General features: G+C 38.6%; 1 protein-coding gene and 1 pseudogene across 4 annotated transcripts in view; one reads left to right on the forward strand and one right to left on the reverse strand.

Annotated features, from left to right (window-relative positions):
• TMEM116 (transmembrane protein 116) overlaps nt 1–21312 on the forward strand; it is a 77250-nt gene that overhangs the window by 12419 nt on the left and 43519 nt on the right. The gene's annotated exons all lie outside the window — the stretch shown is intronic.
• On the reverse strand, nt 1056–1739 carry LOC119244976 (60S ribosomal protein L9-like; annotated as a pseudogene).

Here is a 21312-nt window from a genome sequence, read left to right on the forward strand (position 1 = left end):
AATCATTAAATTGTGTTAAAAAACACAACATAAAATTTGCCATCTTAACTTTTCTTAAATATATTTATAGTTCAATGGCATTAAGTACATTCACATTGTTGTTCATTTGTCACCACTATCCTCTGGAAATTTTCTACAGCTTCTACATTACAACTCCAGAAAATATTACCATCCCAAACAAAAGTCTGAACCATTAAATATTAACTCTCCATTCTCCTACCTCATATCCACTGTTAACCACTATTCTATTACTGTCTCTGTAAATTTGACTACTGTACTTCATTTCAGTAGAATCATATATTTGTCCTTTTGTATCTACTTTCTTTTTGCTTAGCTTAATATCAATGTTCATTAATCTTGTAACTGTTTATAACTGTTAATTATATAACTATGATAATTCTTTTTTTTTCCACAATTTTAAACACTACAGTGTTTAATTTACATATCAAAAATTTAACCATTTTCAAACCAAAGATTAACTCTTTAATATAGAAAAACCCTATTTATTTGGCTTAAGGTCTCACTAATACATACATGTTCCAAGTGATTGTTACCAATTTTTTCTTAATTTAAAATCATGAGGGACTAGGATGCTGAAATAAATGCCTAAAGCAAATCAAAGATTTAAGACTGAGAGGATCCTGGAGCACTGAAACCATGTTTATCATAAACTCAATATTCCAGCTCTTACCAAAACTCTTTGTTCTATTTCTCATTTGCCTTTTCACAAAAAGTTACTGGTATAGACAAGTGAATGACGCATACTTGCCTCACAACATTCAATTTTAGATCACTACAAAATTTCTTAATTTCTATATCCAATTAACAATTTCAAGTCATCTGACACTGTTACTATATTCCTCTTGCCTGTAACACCCTTGATATTCCTTTGGAAATCAGATTCAAGCCTTTTCTCTGTAAACTCCTTTGGTAAAACTGTTTCTTGTTACTTTTCTTAGCACACTAGAACTGACTTGAACTGTTTATTTTCTTAAAAGTTTAAAAGGATAATCAGCTTAAGGGAAAAAAAAAAGTCCCAAATCAATGATGACTTTTATTATTGCATCTTAAAGATATATCACAAATAGGTCTAAGAAATCATCCATTATCTTGCTGCTCTGTAGCTGGACAACTTAAATCTTATTCATCAGCTTGCTGAACTGTTCCTTTTTCAGAAACATAGATACCATCCAAAAATTTCCTGATATCCTTGTTTTTAATTGTCGTGGCTTGCTGAATCAAAGCAGCTGAATTTGATACAAGTTCAATGTCGTTTTCTTCAAGAATCAACTCATCTTTCTGGGCTTGAGATACTGAACAAGCAACACCTTGTCTCATCCGAACCCTGCGAATGTATTTTTCACCCAAGAAATTTTGGATTTCAACAAGAGACCCATTCTCCTGAATAACAACGTTGATAGGGAAGTGAGCATACACAGACCTCATCTTATAATGGAAGCCCAGTGTAACACCCTTGATCATGTTCTGTACATGACTACAGATAGTGCAAACAGTAGCCAGTTCCTTTCTATTTCCCCACCATTTGTCAACCCGGAGCCTCTTCTTTTTCTTCCCAAGCAAACTGAGTTGACATTGATGTAATTGAAGTCCCTCCGCAGGGTGCCTCTGGGGCCCTTCACAATAACAGAGCGACCCTTCAGGGATATGTCAACATTTTCTGGAATGTCGACAGTCTGATTGCTGAGAATGGTCTTCATTCTCGCAGTAGATGCGGCAAAGCTGAGAATTCTTTATATATTAAGGATACAGGTCTTTTATCAGAACTAAGATTTTTCTTCCTTTATCAGAACTGTGATTTTTCTTTTTATTCCCTTAACAGCTTCCTTTTAACATAAGAGGCTTTCATTTTTTTTAAATATTTTTTAAAGATTGATTTATTTATGCATACAAAAGCTGGGGTGCAGACCAGAGATGCAGGGAGTGAAAGGATTCACCAGAGACAGTGGGGAGCAGAACAGGCAGATCTACTGAAATACACTGCTGAGGGGAGCAGCAGGCAAGACAGGAGAGGTTTGCTGCCAACAGAGGCTTTCATTTTGATGAAGTTCAATTTATCAGCTTGTTCTTTCATTGGGTTTTTAGTTCTCTATCCAGAGTCTTTTTCTAACCCCAAAGTACAGATTTTCTCATGTTTTCTTTTAGGAGCTTTATAATTTTAGGGTTTACATTTTCATCTTGGTCCAATTTTAGTTAATATTTGTATATGGTGTCATATACGAATGGGTCTAAATTCATTTTTTTTACTATTTGCATATATTATTGTTCCAGCACTATGTGTTGAAAAGACTATCCTATTTGCTATACATTGCCTTACACTGCTGTCCAAAAAAAAAAAAGAAAAAGTTGTGTATGTATGTGTGTTTTTTCAATTCATTTTATTTATTTATGCATACAAGAATTGGGGTCTAGTCCAGAAGTAAGAGGGGTGAGAGGATTCACCAGAGACAGAGTGGGGAGCAGAACCGGTGGATCTACTGAAATACACTGCTGACGGGAGCAGCAGGTGAGACAGGAGAGGTCCACTGTGCCATGTGGGTGAACTCCCTGGCTGGCTGAGGATCAAATTTGTGCTGTAGTGGCTGCCAGTAGCTTCATAGTGCTGAGACTTTAACCCCTGCGTCACCAGGAAGCCCCTGTATTAATGTGGTTTTGACCTAAAAAATAAAATAGGGAGTTATTTTACTAACAAATGGGCTTATTTGGGAATAGCAGAGGAGTTGCAATTCAGAACAAACAAATTATAGCAAAAAGCTGTTGGCAAATCCAGCAATTAGAGGAGAGTCAAATTATTTTATAAGGTAGAAAGAGGACATTTGGAGATGTTTTGAACAAAAGTCCACTGGTTGAAAAGTGAGTGTTCAGGGTGGTAGTGATGATCTCTCACTGGCTGAATTGCTAGGAATGGGAAAAGTCTAGCATTGATTACTCTTTTTGTTGATTTCTGTAATTGATGATTCTTCCTATTAATGTTGTAACATCTGATTGAGTAGTAGTATGAGAGTTCCCCCTCTGGGCCTCCTGACTTTATTTCAAATGAAATTTCTTTTATTCATTTCCCTCTTTTGATCAAGATCTTTCTCTAAAAGCATTGCTGACCAAGAATCAGGTTTTCTGAATTCAGTGACTTTTGTCTTGCACTACTAGGAGGGACCATCCCTAAGTATTGTGGTGTTATATCTAACATCAGAAGCAAATTGCCCAGATTGGAAACCTATTGAGGCCACATTTGAGTAACAAGGAGGGGTAAGAGTGACAACTTTCAGGCACTTTCCATGTAACTTGCATATCTTCTCAAGGTTGTGGGCATTGGAGATCATCTCAAAGTGTTGTGTTAACATCACCTTAATGTGTACATCATAGAAAATAGATGAGTGAATGCAGAAAATAACAGACTGCATTTGGAAGACAGTGTAGGAATAAATATGAAGCAATAGCTGATGAACTCTTTGCAAAAAATAGCAAAACAGCATTGCTATCTAAAATAACTATTTGGAACCAAATGTTTTATCTAGTAACATGACCTGAAAGGTTGTAAATTCAAAGAGCATGAATTTGGATAAGAATTCAGTCAGTTAATAATCTAGATGAAAGAAAGACTTTTGTGAAAACTAAACCTTCTAACCCTTCAAGAAGCAAGTGAAAAGATTAATTATAGGATCATAATGAGGCTGTTTCCAAAAGGCCATAATCAAAAGAAAGGTTTCCTTTTCACAAGGGATTGAGTAATAAGGACAAGGACATTGTCTTTTTATGAAAATGGTGAGAAATAGTATTCAGGCCTTGTATCATGGGATATCTTGGGAAAGTCATCTTATCAGATATCATCTACTTCAGTGTTCAGACTGCCAGACGTTGTGCATGTGTAGTTAGTTTGGTTCTTTTTTTTTTTTTAAAGATTTATTTATTTATAAATACAAGAGCTGGGGTACACGCCAGAGATGTGGAGGGTGAGGATTCACCAGAGATAAAGTAGGGAACAGAACAGGCAGGCTGACTGAAATACACTGCTGAGGGGAGCAGCAGGAGAGACAGGAGAGGTCTGCTTCGCCATGTGGGTTTCTCCCTGGCCAGCCGGGAATCGAACTCAAGCTGCAGAGGCTGCGGATTGCTTCACAGTGCGGTGCTTAACTCCTTGCGCCACCAGGGAGGCCCCAGAGTTTGGCTCTTTTTTAGATGTGACTTGCAAATCTCAGGGTTTGTTTTCTAGAGTTTAATGGCACAGGGTTGGTTAGTAGTACCTAACGGGCCGTTCCTGTGCAGTTGAAGAGAGTCTTTCTGGAGATGTCTTTTCCAATAGATTAAATCTATAGGTGCAAGGTATAATGTTTAAGGCCTTCATCTCCCAGGAGTATGCTGGGAGATTGTTCTGCCAAGACATGGTTATCTTTAATAGAAGCAGTTACATCTTTGCAACATTGAATTGTATCTCTTTTTATTAACTATGACTCAAAAGAAGCAGGGCCAAGTACATTGTACATCATGTGACTATCTCAAAAGGTGAGTTTATGAGTTACAAGGGAAATGAATCTGAGATTCAGTAGGATCAACAGCAAACTTTTGGCCACAGTATTCACAGGGTTTCTACAGATTTTGTCAGTTGAGTCTTAACTAGTGCTGTTAGTGCAGTTGACTAACCCTGAAAATGGTAAGCACAATGACAATGTTGCAAAACTGGCCAAACAGCACAGATTAGTTGAAGCACCTAACTGGTAAAATGGTTTCCCCAATTAGTGTGAAGTTTGAGACGGGCTTTACCAGATAGAGATCACCTTTTGTAACAGAATTTCATCCACAGAAGAAGCAGGGAAAAACTGGTTGGGGGAAAATATACAAACCATGACTAAATCATATTGAGAACTAAGATTTCATTTTGGGGACCCTTTCCCTGATCTGACAGGCTGAAAAAAAGTTCAGAGCCACTGCACAGACTAACAGAACTGGCTGGCCTTGTTCTGTGAAGAAGTCATGCAGAAAATGTCATATGCCTGTGAGGAAGTTATATCAACAACCTATTGACGTCTGTTGCTGACCAGAAGACAGTTACAGGAAGATCAAGACAATGAGTACTCAACCAAGACTCTCATAAGCAGAGTTAGGGTAATGTTTAACTACTCTGATGTCTAGCCTCCCTTGATGTAGAGACAATAGTTCTAACCTAGAAAAAATGGAAACATTTGACACTTCAAAACCTGTGAATGAAAACCAGAAAACTTTATCAAAAATTGATGGTTTTTGATTACTGTAATTTTTGACATAAGAAAACAATTATTTCCATCTTTCCTAGGTTTCTATTTCAAACTTGTGACTGGCAGAGTAGTTCTTGCAGTAAACCTGTCAGACTTTGTGGGTTCAGACCCTCACTTTGATTGTTGATAAACTCTATCACTAATCACTGGGATCGTTATTTCAGCCTACAATACTTATAGCTACAAGACAGGGATGCTGTGTAAAATCCAATTACCAGAGTTTGAATGGTCCATGAGATAATTCCAAGTATTCTAGTGCAGTGGAAATGGGTTTTTCTAGATTGTATTTTGGGCAGGTTGGACAGTGAAGTAGACATTTTTGTGGCCTTATTAATATTTTTTTTTCACCGATATTGGTTCATGGAGATTATTTTGTCAGCAGAATAGTGGTTTAATGTATGCATGGTGGTAAGTAATGGGAATCTTAGAATTTCTGCTAAGTCTAGATTATTGTTTGGCCAAACCAGAGTTCTTTTTTAATGTGCTAATAGTTGTTTGATTTCCAATATTGTTTTTCCTTTACTGGAAATATTTGTTGAGCATCTTTTTTTTTTTTTTAATAGAGGCGTGTTTTTATTTATTTTTATTTATTTGCTTGTTTGTTTGTTTATACATGCACTGGGTACAGTCAGAAGCGCGGGAGGGTGAGAGAATTCACCAGAGCCAGAGCGGGGAGCAGAGCAGGCAGAAGGACTGAAGTACACTGCTGAGGGGAGCAGCGGGCAGCAGGAGAGGTCCACGCGCCATGCGGGACCCTCCTTTGGTGGCCGGGGAGCACCGCGCCGCAGAGGCTGCGGGCAGCTCTGCAACCCAGCGCTCAACCGCTGCGCCACCGGGGAGGCCCTTGTTGAGCATCTTTAACCAATTTTTCCAAGTTATCATCTAGGAAAATATCCTTTTGGACTATGGGAGAAGGTTGGCTATTCGTTTTTCTTGAGAACAGGATTTTTTTATGGAAGTAATCAGTGAGGTGGTTTCATTTAGCTTGTAGGGAGTGAAGTTTGGATTTCCATGGGTCTTAATAATAGTCAAGGCAGTTAGCAAGAACATGATGTCTAATAAAATTTTCACATAAAGCCATTTTTATGCATACAAGAACTATGATGTAGACCATAGGTGCAGGTGGTTGAGAAGTTTCACTAGAGATAGAGTGGGGAGCAGAACAGGGAGATCAACTGAAATACTCTGCTGAGGGGAGCAGCGGGCAAGGTCAGAGAAGTCTGCTGTGCCATGTGGGTCAGGTCCCTGGCTGGGGATCAAACTCATGCCACGTTGGCTGGTGAAAGCTTGATAATGCTGAGACTTCAACTCCTGCGCCACCAGTGAGGCCCTCACATAAGGCCATTTTTAATATTTTTTCCATAGAGACAAGGAAATCTTGCTGTTTCTGTTAGGGGGAAAGGATGTCCTGAGCAAACTCCATATAGGCTTTGTGGATGCCACCCCTACTCCATCAAGACACCGGGAACTACAAATCCCATGATCCCCAAAGGGAAATTGTGATGACCTAAGGGCAGAGTTAAGCAGCCATTTTCTCTGTTTGTAAATAAAAACCAGCCATGTTAGTGGGGGTGGGGAGTTCTTGGCTTGTGAGCTTTGCCAGGCAGGTTTGGTCTCGGCTGGTCATTTGGGATTCCAGGTTGGCAGAACGGGTAGGATGCATTTAAGAATTTATCTCCCTCTTTCCTCCCTGAGTTGTACATTTCCTCAATTCCCTTTCCCTTGTGCATAAACCTTTGTTAACCTTTTGTGAATGCCTGCAGTGTACGTTTTAAGCGCGCAGATGAGGACCCATAGTCAGGCAACCCATTTAAGAGCGAGGTTGCCCTGTAACATTTAAATAACATACCAAAGTCATGGGCTACTCCAGAGCATACCAGTTATAAGTATAAATGTTTGCAGTTTTCCCTTCCTAAAGTACAAGCCCAAGTAAGAGCACATAATTCAGCTTGTTGGGTCAAAGGCAAAGGTGCTGCTTAAAACTACTTCAGCAGGTGTTAAAATAGGATACCATCCAGCATGGTATTTACCATTTTCATCCTTTAAATAAGGATCACCAATAAACTAGGAAAAAATCTACATTAACTAGAGAAGTTTACTTTAAACTCTCATGAGGAATAAAAGATGTTCTATCAAAACTTAAGTGACTGAGGGGTTTTGTCAATGAAGCAAGGAATAACAGCAGTGTTAAGGCTATTATAGCAATAAAGAGTTAGGAGAGGAGCAGTTAATAAAATAATTTCATAGGAAGTAAAGCAACTGGACTGAAAAATTTGAGCCTGGTAGGAATGAAGGAGGACTTCTGCATAGTGTACAAAATGGCTAAAGGGGATCTCATCATTATTTCTTCAGTGGCCTCAAAAGGGCAGTGGCAGAAATGACTAAGTGACAAGGAAGCGTCCTTATGCTATAAAACCCAGTTACTGGCTAAAATACCTATAGGTTGATGATGAACGTCATGTTTCTGGGATGAGTACTCCAGGGGCACTCACTTTCTGTTCACATACAAAAAAGGAAAAAGAATGTGATGACTAGGAAGTTCAAGGGTATAGAGCTCGATTAAGCTGTTTTCAGGACTCCTAATGATATATCATTTTGATTCTCTCAAGTAATAAGATCAGGTTTGTTGTTTTCTAGTAAGATGACTGGGCCACATGAGAGAATATTGGAATCCAGGTGTGACAGTAATTAGCTAGTCAAGAAAGCCTTGTAAATGGTTTAGGTTTGGGAAGGTTCAGGATGCCATAAGGCTGTCTGGATCCAAACGTAATCTTTGTTCTGAGATAAGGTGCTCCAAATATCAAACCTGAGTTTGAGCAAACTGCAGTCTTTCTTTGGAGACCTTAGGGCAAATCATTTTATGTTTTCTTTTTATTTTTTAAAGATTTATTTATTTATGCATACAAGAACTGGGCTGTAGGCCAGAGGTGCAGGGGGGTGAGAGGGTGACAGTGAGGGGATTCACCAGAGACAGAGTGGGGAGCAGAACAGGCAGATCTACTGAAATACACTGCTGAGGGGAGCAGCAGGCCAGACAGGAAAGGTCTGCTGTGCCATGTGTGTCAGCTCCCTGGCCTGGGATCGATCTCATGCTATAGATAGCTTTATAGTGCTGAGACTCAACCCCTTGCGCCACCAGGGAGACCAGGGGCCAAATATTTTAGCAGGTAGATGCTGTCTTCCTGTGAAGAGGTCTAAGAAGGGCAGAGAAGCAAGTCAACTTGTAACACAGTATGGCCTGTAGATAACTTTATATAATTTAAATCAGCCTTTGAGATTTGTGGAAGGTAAGAAGGACTCTCTGTGAATCCCTGGGATATTAACTGTCCTAGTATATTACTGTTTTTTTTTTCCCCCCAAATGAAGGCAAAAAGATATTGGCTGGTGTCATCAACTGGAACGCTAAAGAATGCATTGTATAGGTTTACTCTAGTGAAAATTTTGCTTTCATTGGGAATGGATATCAATAGCATTTGAGGGTTAGGAACAAGAGTGCTGAGAGAATGTGTTATTTACTGTTTGGAGGTCCTAGACAAGCTTCCATTCCTGGCCTGGGTTTTCTTGCAGCTATTATAAGGGTATAATAGGGACTGCTAAAGGAGTTAATGAGGCCCTGAGTCTTGTGATCCTGTATAAGGTCTTAAGATCTTGAAGGGCGTCTTCATTTATAGAATACTGATTAATTCTTTTTTTTTTTTTTAAGATTTATTTATTTATCTATACAAGAACCGGGGTACAGTCAGAAGCACGGGAGGGTAAGAGAATTCACCAGAGCCAGAGTGGGGAATAGAACAGACAGACCGACGAAATACACTGCTGAGGGGAGCAGTGGGCACGGCAGGAGAGGTCTGCGCACCATGTGGGACCCTCGCTGGCAGCCAGGGATTGAACCGGCGCTGCAGAGGCTGCGGGCAGCTTCGCAGCCCAGCACTCAACCGCTGCGCCACCACGAGAGGCCCGATACTGATTAATTCTGGGGAGAGGTTTTGGGAATTCTGCCAGTATCAGTTGAAGATTTTGCCCATTAAAAGGGTGAACAGCAGTGCTAAGGCTATTACAGCAATAAAGAGTTAGGAGAGGAGCAGTTAATAAAATAATTATTATAATAAATAATTATAATGATTATATATTATAATACCATATATACTATATTATTATAATTATATTATATTATGTAATAATACATTATATAATTATTATAATAAATAATAAAATAACTGACCCAACAGGGACAAATAACCAGTGTCCCCAGAATAAGTTATAATGTCTTCCAAAATGGAGCACATAAAGGATGTCAGAGGGTCATTTCATGGGTCCAGTTGGCTATTTTGATAGCTACTGTCAAATTCTACAATAGAATTACTTCCCCATTTTGAGAAAATGAAGTCCCAGAATGGTACTTTTCTAAGAAGTCTCAACCTCATAAATGAATATGAGAAGAAGAAGTAAGGAGAAAAGGATAGGTGTTTCTTAAAGGGCCTAAAGAGAAGGAAATAGGTTCAAATATAGTAACCTGTTGAGTTTTTTTTAAAGAGAATTCCACTATTTGAACTGTGTTAGCACTCAGAGGCAGAGCTGCTTGGTAGCAGTTTCGTTGAGCATTGAGAGAGTGTGACTCCTGTGTCAGTAAGGACACACGGAAACTCATTCTCAGTCTGGAGGCTTGTCTCACCAAGCTGATAGAAATACAGGAGTGGGAAGAGCTGGGAGTTTCTGATCAGTTCAAAGGAAAGGGAAAATTTGGCAAGAAAATTATTGTGTAGAAGATTAGGTGGTGCAGAAGGAGGACGATGACTCTAAAGGTGCATAGAAATATCAGAGCCATTTTTTCTTTTTTTGTTTACCGTAGTTAATTTGCAAAGTATATTGCAGAGGAGCAATATTAGGGTCCTGAAATGTTGGGAGGCCTCAGAATAGGTATCCCATTGGGTTTCACCTGTTTTAGAGCCATTGACTGACCAACTAAATTTTGAGAAAAGTAAGTTTGGGAAGATTGAAAGTTCATCAGTGGACATTGATGTTCTAAATTATTTTCAGTTAAGTCAGTCTGTTTGGTTAGAAATATGCCCGATGGACCAGTTTTTAAACATGAAAACCAACTGGAGACCCTGAAAGAGTGGGGTGCTTAAAGCATTTGAATGACTGGGATCCCATTTCTGTGAGGTTTTTCTCTAAGAATAAAAGAAAATTTTCCTAAATAACCTGTTGGGTTGTTGGGAAAGTCATGACGAAATTTTTCAATGTTTTTCAAAGGTCATTTATTTATATAAAGAACAAAGATCAATCAATGATATATTACCCATTTTGTTCGATAACCTTTTGCCATCTTTCAGTACACTTCATGATTCCTCGTTCATAGAAGGACCTATCTTTATCAGTGAAAAACTGTACAAGGTGCTGATTTACAGCCTCATCTGATTGAACATTATACCATACAAGGTGTTTTGAAGAGAGCAAAACAAGTAGAAGTCTGACAGTGCACGGTCAGGCGAGTGTGGTGTATGTGGCAGCACGTCCCATCCAAGCTTCAGTAATTTTTGATGGATGATCAGACTTGTGTGTGGTCTCACGTTGTGATGGAACACAACTCCTTTACAATTAATGAGCTCTGGACATTTCTGGATGATGGATTCATTCAAACTTTCCAATTGCCAACAGTACACATTCAGATTGATTGTTTGGTTCCTTGGTAAGAGCTTGCAAAACACGACACCCTTTAAAATCCCACCTCACGGAGAGCATTGCTTCCTCTGATGAACATCTGCGTTCAGTGTCGTCTGAGGCAGATCCTCATGTCGGGACCAAGGCTGTTTGCGCACCACATTGTTGTAAGCAATCCACTTCTCGTCACCATTATCAGTTGCTTAAAAAAGGATCATTTTTGGGCCCCCCCTGGTGGCGCAGTGGTTGAGCCCTGGGCTGCGAAGATGCCCGCAGCCTCTGCAGTGCCGGTTCGATCCCCGGCGCGCAGACCTCTCCTGCCGCCCGCTGCTCCCCTCAAAGCAGTGTATTTCGTCAGTCTGCCTGTTCTGTTTCCCGCTCTGGCTCTGGTGCGTTCTCTCACCCTCCCGCACTTCTGACTGTACCCAGTGCTTGTATAAATAAATAAATAAACAAACAAACAAACAAATAAATACATAAATCTTAAATAAAAAAGGATCATTTTCCTTATGTTATTGAGCATTCCACAGGATGTTTATACACGCCATCAAATGAACTTCTTTGATTTCATGAAGATCCCAAACATTGAGCTTGCTTACGTATCCCAGTTTTTTCAGGTGGTTGTGAACGCTTGAATGATGTATGTTCAATGTTTCTGCTATTTCTGGTGTCCTGTAATATGAGTTTGACTCAATTACTGCCTTGATTTTGCCTTCATCAACCTCAGTGGGCCTCCCTGACCAAGGAGCATTGTTGACATCAAAATCACCAGCATGGATTTTTGTGAACCATCGTTGGCACTGACGTTCTTGTAGAGCATTGTAACCGTAAACTTTATGCAACTTTCATGAGCTTGACGCGCGTTTTTCCCTTTATGAAAGTAAAACAGTAAAATATGGTGAAAATGCAGTTTAGTTTTTCATCTTCAATTTGTAAAAGCTCCATAATGCAACCAAATCTCTTATTTTTTTGGAATGAATCTATAGCTGCCAACTGTCCAATGGCTACAATAACATAGATGAGAATGACTCTAATACTTCCAAAAATGAGCTAGTGCCATCTGTTGCAAAAATGTGTCATGACTTTTCTGACAACCCAGTAGTTTCAAAGGAAGTGTGCCAAATAAGTGTTCAGAAGGAAAAAATAAATGAATGTTCAATTTGGAGAGATATGTCAGCTTAACAATATTTAGTCTTCCAAGCTATGAGCAGGGGATATTTTGGTTATTTGCTTAAGGTCTTCTTAAATATTTTTCTGCAATATTTTGTACTCCTCCATGAATAAGTGTTTCACATGTCTTGTCAGATTTTTACAGAAGTTTTTTAAATATTTTTAATGTTATTGAAAATATTTTTAAACTTTGAATTTCCAATTTGTGTCAGTATGAAAAGTCAAAGATTTTTATGTTGATCTTTTATCCCACCACTTAGCTATATTCATTAGTGTTAACATCTCTTTTGTAAATTCTATTGGCATTTCTATGTGGCTCATCAGATTGTCTGCAAATAAAAGTTTTACTCTTTCCTTTCCAATTTGGATGCCTTTTATCCTCCCTTTCTCTTTTAAGTTCTTTTTTTTTAAACAATCTTTCATTTATTTTTTCAAAGATTTATTTATTTATTTATACAAGCACTGGGTACAGTCAGAAGCGCGGGAGGGTGAGAGAATTCACCAGAGCCAGAGTGGGGAGCAGAGCAGGCAGAAGGACCGAAGTACACTGCTGAGGGGAGCAGTGGGTGGGAGGAGAGGTCTGCGCTCCATGTGGGACCCTCCGCCGGTGGCCGGGGAGCAGCCTGGGATTGAACCGGCGCTGCAGAGGCTGCGGGCAGCTTCGCAACCCAGTGCTCAACTGCTGCGCCACCAGGGAGGCCCTCTTTTAAGTTCTTAACTTGAAAAAATTCCCTACTATTCCTCATTTGATAAAAAGGTTTTTTGTTGTTAGATTTTTTTTTTTTAATTCAGGAATGGACATTGTATTTCTTTCCAAATGCTTTTCTTTGCATCTATTGAAATGTTCACTCATTTTTATTTTATAGTACTTTAACATGATGAATTACATTGACTTACTTTCAAATGTTAAAATAATTCTGTGATAAATTTCATTTGGTTATGCTGTATTATTCTTTTCGTATATTTTTTTGCTTTGATTTGCTAAAACTTCATTACGAATTGTTTCATCTATGTTCATGAAGTATTTTTGTAATTTTTTTCTTGTCATACTTTTGTCTGGTTTTGATAACTTGGTAATGCTAGCTTATAGAATGAATTGGCAAGTGTCCCTCCTCTTCAGTTTTATGTTGGAATTTGTATAGTGTTACTTTATTTCTTCCTTAAGTGTTTGATAGAATTCATCTGTGAAGCAATTTGGGCTTGATATTTACTTTCTAGAACGTTCTTACAAAGGGTCAGATAAAACCAACTCAATAGAAATCTGACAGAAGAATTGATGCTATAGGAGCAAAAGTGGGAGGAGGTGCGCAAAGTGGGGAAGAGGCACAATGGGCCGTGGTGGAGGACTATGGGTGCCTTGGGGGTAGGGTGATCCTATACCTCTAACTCATATATAGTGTTGTAAACCAATGTCACTGCAATAAAAAGTTTTTTAAAAGGAGATTTTTAAACTGTGATTTTAATTTCTTTAATAGATGTGGGACTATCTCTTTTATAAGTGGCTTAAGTAATTTGGTTATTTAGAGAACTTGTCCATTTCATTTAAATTGCCAAATTAATTGGCATAAGTTTCTTTAGCCCTTATTATCTTTTTGATACTTTATAATCTCTAGCTATGGTTACCTCTCTCATTCCTTATAGTGGCAATTTGTATATTTTCCCTAATCATCTAGCTGGAAATTTATTGTCTTTATTGATCTTCTCAATGAATCAGTTTTTGGTTGCATTGATTTTCTCAATTGTTTTTGTTTCTTTCATTTCCAATTTAGCTTTTGTTATTTCCTATATTCTGCTTACTTTGTATTGAATTTAATCTTCTAGTTTCTTAAATTGGAAATTGATGGTGTTGATTTGAGATGTTTCATTAAGAGTAACAAAATTTCAACTAGTATTACCTGCACACTACAAAGGACAGCACTTACTACAGGGAAGTTTGTGGGTTTAATAGACAAACTGTCTTATGGGTTATTAAACCTTAGACTTTTTTTTTTTTTTTTTTTTTTTTTGCATAGAAGAACTGGGGCGTACGCCTGCTGCTCCCCTCATCAGTGTACTTCATCACTCTGCCTGTTCTGCTCCCCGCTCTGGCTCTGGTGAATTTTCTCACCCTCCCGCGCTTCTGACTGTACCCATTGCTTCTATAAATAAATAAATAAATCTTAAAAAAAAAAAAAAAAAAGAAAAAAAAGAACTGGGGCATAGGCCAGAGGTGCTGGTGTGAGAAGATTCATCAGTGACAGAGTGGGGAGCAGAACAGGCAGATCTACTGAAATACACTGCTGAGGGGTACAGCAGGCAAGACTGGAGAGATCTGCTGCGCCATGTGGGTCATCTCCCTGGGCTAGATGGAACTCGGGCCATAGAGGTGATAGCATTGAGATTTAGCCCATAGGCCTCCAGGGAGACCACAAAATATTTCTTCTTTTCAAAAATAATTGACTGTGGGGCCTCCCCGGTGGCGCAGCGGTTGAGCGCTGGGTTGCGAAGCTGCGCGCGGCCTCTGCGGCGCCGGTTCGATCCCCGGCTGCTCCCCGGCCACCAGAGGAGGGTCCCACATGGCGCGCAGACCTCTCCTGCCGCCCGCTGCTCCCCTCAGCAGTGTGCTTCGGTCCTTCTGCCTGCTCTGCTCCCCGCTCTGGCTCTGGTGAATTCTCTCACCCTCCCGCGCTTCTGACTGTACCCAGTGCATGTATAAACAAAACAAACAAACAAACCAGCAAACAAATAAATAAAGCATGCCTCTATAAAAAAAAAAAAAAAAAATAATTGACTGTGCTATAAATTGCCCTGTAACAATTGCATTGGCAGTGTCCCAAATATAATTAGCATAGATTTTATTATGTTTTATTTTCATTTTTTTTTTTAGTTCACACTTTCTGATTATCCCTTTGATCTTTAGTTCCTAAGTTATTTAGAAGTATGTTGTTAGTTTCCAAACACTTGGGGATTTTCCATGGGTATTTCTGCTGTTGAAATTGTTGCTTTAGTCCCAAGCCTTTTGATGGTAGTGTGGTGCTCACTTGAGCAATCATTAGTCATGAGATACACAGACATATCCCCCCTATTTATGGCTGGGCCAACTCTTGTGGTACTTATGATCACAGAAGGGACTTCAATAAGAAATCAGCAAAGAATTTTGAGAAACATGGTTTGTTAGAACTCACAGGTTCTAGAGGATACACAGCATGCCAAATTGCCATACACTGAGGGTGTAGTGAGCATGGACCTGTAGCTCTTCCATTATTGGGGCTGAAAGGGAACTGGGATTCCAAGGGTTCACTCTTTATTGTCTAATTTAAATGTAAGAGTGGGAACTAGGGCGAGGAAATGGAGAAATAGTCACTCAATAGTCACTTAATCTGGATTACTCTGACTTTCTGAATAAAGGACATACGTGGGTAGGAATGTCCTAAGTCCTCATCTGGTTGTCTTACTAGTAGCTGTATCATGCAGCTGGCAATGTGTTTATTTGAGATGGATGTCTTGAAATGGATGCCTCAGCAATCAAAAACCTTTAGGTCAGGTATTTTAAAAAAATGTAATTTAATTCCAGTGTGATCAGAAAACATACTTTGTTCGACTTGAATCCTTTAAAATTTTTTTTAAGATTTATTTATTTATTTATACAAGCACTGGGTGCAGTCAGAAGCACAGGAGGGTGAGAGAATTCACCAGAGCCAGAGCAGAGAACAGAACAGGCAGACTGATGAAATATACTGCTGAGGGGAGCAGTGGGCACGGCAGAAGAGGTCTGCACGCCATGTGGGACCCTCACTGGTGGCCTGGGATCGAACTGGTGCTGCAGAGGCTGCGGGCATCTTTGCAGCCCAGGGCTCAACCACTGCGCCACCAGGGGAGGCCCTTGAATCCTTTAAAATTACAAAAATTTATTTAATAGCTCCAAATATAATCCATCTTGATATATGTTCTGTATGCAGTTAAGAAGAATGTGTGTTCTGCTGATGTCAGATGGAATGTTCTATAAATGTTGATGATGTCAAGGTGATTGATAATGCTGCTCAAGTCTTCTAAATTCATGATAATTTTTTTGTTTACTTCCTGAATTCATTATTAATTAAGAGATAGTGATAAATTTGACAGTAATTGTAGATTTGTATATTTCTCCTTACAGTTCCATTAGTTTCCACTTCACATTTTGAAGTTATAAGAGGCATAAGAAATGGAATTTTTCTTTCCTATTAAGTGAGCCAGCTGTCTTTGTGAAATGACATTCTTATGATTGATAACATTCTTACTCTAAAATTTCCTTTTTCTGATATTTAAATAGCCATTTCATGTTTCTTTTAATTATTGCTAGCATGTTAAATCTTTTTACTTCCTTTTAAATTGTATTTTTTTCTATTTGTTTATTTATTTTATTTTTTAAATATTTATTTATTTATACAAGCACTGGGTACAGTCAGAAGCGCGGGAGGGTGAGAGAATTCACCAGAGCCAGAGCGGGGAGCAGAGCAGGCAGAAGGACTGAAGTACACTCCTGAGGGGAGCAGCGGGTGGCAGGAGAGGTCTGTGCGCCATGTGGGACCCTCCTCTGGTGGTCGGAGAGCAGCCGGGGATCGAACCGGTGCTGCAGAGGCTAAGGGCAGCCTTGCAACCCATTAAATTGTATTTTTATGTTTAAAGAACGTTTTGTTTTTAATTGAGGTAGCATTGGCTTACAATACTGTATGTAATTCAAAAGCTTGGTGTCACACCTCTTCAGGTGTATGTCACCACATCACATCCACACCAAGGCACACTCAGCCCTCTACCATATAGCCCATTGTGCCTCTAGTTCCCTCTTTGCTTTTCTCCCTCCCTTCCCCATCTTATGGCCTCAATTTCATTCAGATTTCTAGGGTTTTTTATTGGTTACATTTTTTCTGACTCTTTGTTTTGTTTCTCTATATTCCACATAAAAGTGAAATGATCGTGTATTTATCTTTCTTCTTCTGACTTACTTTATGTAGCATCAACCCCTCCAGTTCCATTCATGTTGTCACAAATGGCAAGATTTTATCTTTGTTTATAGCTAAATAGTATTCTGTTGTATATGTATACCACTTTTTAAAATTTTATATATTTTTACATCATTTTTCATTTTTGCATAATTATATGCATTTTTATCTTGGTTATAGTCCCCATACAATTCCAACTCCCTTTGTTTTGATCCTACTCCCTTCTCCCACTCACCCTCCCTCCCCCCATAGTGTGTCTCTGGTTTATAGTTGCTTGTTGATTTTGATTTTTACCTTATTATAATTAGTATTTTTTCTGGTCCCTTATTTAGGTTTTCTAAATTCCTGCTATGAGTGAGACCATCCGTATACCATATTTTTTTAATCCACTCATTTTTCTTTGGGCACTTAGGTTGATTCCATAATTTGGCTTTTGTAAAAACTGCTGAAAAGAACATGGAGAACCTAATATCCCTTCAAATTAGTGTTTTTGTATTCTTCATGTAGTTGCCTAGAAGTGGAATTGCTGGATCACATGGTAGATCTATTTTTAATATTTTGAGGACCCTCCATATTGTTTTCCATAGGGGCTGGAGCAGTCTACAATTCAATTTTGACAGTAACTTCTCAGAGTTAGCATAGAACCCACAGGTCAAGGGTTTAGTACCACAAAACTGCACTTCACGTATGTTGCCAGTTGCAATAAGTGGGTCCCCAGATTACTTATATGTTTATCTGACATGGCTACAAATTGGAAATTCTTATGACCTCCTCTTTAGGTTCAAGAATTGCAATAATGGGTCCCAAAACTCAGGGAAATACTTGCTTGTATTTACCAGTTTATTACAAAGGTACATAGGGTAAGATCTGAGAGTGTCCTGAGTACCAGAGCTTCTGTCCCATGGAGTTGGGCTGTGCCACTCTTCTGGTACATGAATTTTGTTTACCAATTCAGAAGATCTTTGAATCTCATAGTTCAGAGATTTTGGGGGAGGGTTTCATCATGTAGTCATGATCAGTTATTAATTAGCTCAATCTCTGGCCCCTCTCCATATCATGAGGACTGGGCTGATAATTCCAAGCCTTGAATTATGGCTTGATGTATCTAGTGGCCAGCCCCATTCTGAAGCTATCCACCAAGAATTGCCTAATAGAACAAAAGATGCTCTATCATCCAGAAAATTCCAGAGGGGTTATAGGAGCTTTGTGTCAGAAACCAGTAGCAGAAACCAAATTTATATTTCTTACTATGTAATAAAAGCAAACCTAAACCTTACTCTTTTCTCTGTTACTGGAGCATTATGTTACCTAGTTTAAAACACTGTTTATAGACCTGGAAACCAACACCGAAATACATGCTTTCCTTTAAAATGGAACATTTTCACTTTTAATTTTTTCTATATGAAAAAATTTGGTATGTATAACTTGTAAAATTATATAAGTACCCTATAAAGTTAGAATATTAAGAGGGGTATGCAAATAAAAGGTAAAAGTTCACTTTCCTTTTCTATCTCTGGCTTTCACAGTTTGGTCAGTTTAGATTAAATGTCTTTACTTTTCAAAATTCTCCTCTAAATGGTTCTTGAGGAAAAAGCTGGGAGTGGGAGGAGAAAGGACATTCCTTGTTTTCATAAGCAGATGAAGAGACCAGTGATTTTCCAAGAGTCACAGTAAAGAAAGAGAACCCGTCATCCGATCTAAACAAACAAGATACCCAAATTTCTGAATCTAGATTTCTAGTTTCTTTCTTTGATCATGAAAACCTTTACAGAAAAGATCTTTTGAAAACTGGTCCCAACATATTCAGAAAATACTTAACTAGTCCTTAATCACGGGAGCCATCCAATAACTGCTACACACACTTTGATTTTAGGAAAATAAAGATAATAGATTTCATGAACCTGAGCTTCTCAAAAGTATATAAAGTAGTCGAGATGATAAATTTATAATTAATCACTTCTACGTGATTTTAAAGAATGGTAATGTTAATCACAATTGTCAAAGTTAAGAACAGTCAAGAAAGATCAAATTTAGAAAGTTTATGTAACTAGTGGTGGGATAGATGAATCATTCAAATATAGTTTCTGGTTCCCTCTACTGGGATAAAATGAAATTACTATTGCTTCTTAAGGTTTATGTTTCCTTTGCAGAGAATGTCTCTAACTGACAGCAAGAGGAAAGTAAAGGACAAGAGAATCAGATCGATGAATAAAACCATGCTCCCTGGAGTGTCTTATCTGTGTGTCACAGAGGGCACACTGGTGCTGGGAGGCAGGGGAGACTGTTGACCAGAGGACTGGTGTGCAGTCATGTCAGGATTCACATTTACTCTATGTCATTGTCCACTTTGTTTGTTTTCGGTTGTTTTGTTTTTGTTTTTTTTTTTTTTTGGTTATATACGTAGGAGTGTAATTGTTGAATTTTATACAACGCTTGGTGCTTGTGTCATTAGCTCAGTGACAGACTGCACATAAATAGTGGAGCCGATAAGAGTGTACTCGACAGCCTAGGTATTTAGTAGGCTATATATCTAGTTTCATATAATTATACCCTGTGGTATTCATAAACCTGTGAAATTGCCGAACAAGAGGTTTTCAAAATGTATTCCAGTTATTAAGCAATTCATGACTGTGGTAATACTGTGTTTAACTGTTTGGGAAAGCACCAAACTGTTTTTCCATTTGTGTTTGGATCAGCAATGTACAGGCGTTCTGATTTCCCCACATTGTGTCTGACAGTCATTTTGAAAGATTTTTTTAAAAAAAAACTGCAGCCATTCTTGTAGTTTGGAAATGGAACCTTATTGTGGTTTTGATCTGTATTCTAATGATTTGTGATATTGAACATCTTTCCCTGTGTTTGTTGCCACTTGTGTGTATCTTCTTTGGAGAAATGTCTATTCAAGTACTTTACTCACTTTTAATTGGGTTGCTTCTCTTTAGATTCTTGAGTTGTAAGAGTTTTTATGTATTCTGAATAATAAGCCCATACCAGACATGATTTGCAAATATTTCTCCCATTCTTTAGGTTGCTTTTTCATTTTCTTGATAATGTACTTTGACAAATTTTTAAAACTTATTGAGATACAATTCATAGAACAAAATTAACCATTTTAAATGTAAAGTGAAATAGTTGAGTGGCATTTTGTACATTCATAATGTAGTACAGCTATCATATCTGTCTAGTTCCAAAACATTTCTATCATTCCCAAGTAAAGTTCCTTACTCATTAAGCAGTATTTCCCAACTCCCCAACCCATATACTTTGTATTAATAGAATCACTCAATATGTGACCTTTTGTGTCTCACTTAGTGTGCTTTTCATTGTTTTAACTTTTTTAACTTTTTTTTGAGATAACATTGATTTACAACACTCTCTGATTCTGTGGCACAGGCTCATACCTCTTCAGATGTACGCTGCCACACCACACCCACCCCGTGGTGCCTGTAGTCCTCCTCAGTGGGCTGCTGAAACCCCACCTTCACCCCCACTGCTTTGCTCTGCACCCTCCTGTTGCTGAGATTTGGGGGCAAATAACTAAGACCTTTTGGGAACAGGACCTCTATAATAGGGCTGGAAGGTTGTGTGCAAGGTTATTTTGCTGGCTGTAAGTGGGGTCTCCAAAACCAGAATATAACCAAGATGAAAATGCACACATTGCACAAAAATGAAAAATGATGTAAAAATATATAAAATAAAATAAAATATTTAAAAAATGGGAAAAATTTGAAGGTGTTTGTAGACAAGGGGTGTGCTTATGTTTGCACACTTCAAGAATATAGTGACTCCTTGTGGCAAACCAAATAAACTAGAGTAATCTGGGGAACAGTAACATGTTCCCATGGAAACTAGCATGATTCACACCAAATTCCAAAGCAACCTTCCTGCTATGTGTGTATAACATAGGATACACATGATACTTTACCCCTCGAGGACTTCAACAGATTGAAAAGCAGTACATAAAAGTGGACTTACTCCCTTGTTAAAGAAATTTTAGTTGCCTTGACCTTCCCAAAAGGTGCACTTTGTCTCCTCAACTCACCAAAAATTTGAATTTCCTGCTTGGATTTCCTCCTACTGCACTCACTTTTTACAGCTAGTGATCTAGGACACTTGTTATGCTCAAGATGCTTGTTTTTCTACTTTCAAAGATTATTGTTCTGGGGCCTTCGCGGTGGCGCAGGTGGTTGAGTGCTGCACTGTGAAGCTGTCTGCAGCCTCTGCAGCACAGGTTCGATCCCAGCCGGCCGGTGAGG

The sequence above is a fragment of the Talpa occidentalis genome, unplaced genomic scaffold, assembly GCF_014898055.3.
Source record: "Talpa occidentalis isolate TD23 unplaced genomic scaffold, MPIMG_talOcc4v2.1 talOcc4.14, whole genome shotgun sequence".
Classification (NCBI taxonomy): domain Eukaryota; kingdom Metazoa; phylum Chordata; class Mammalia; order Eulipotyphla; family Talpidae; genus Talpa; species Talpa occidentalis.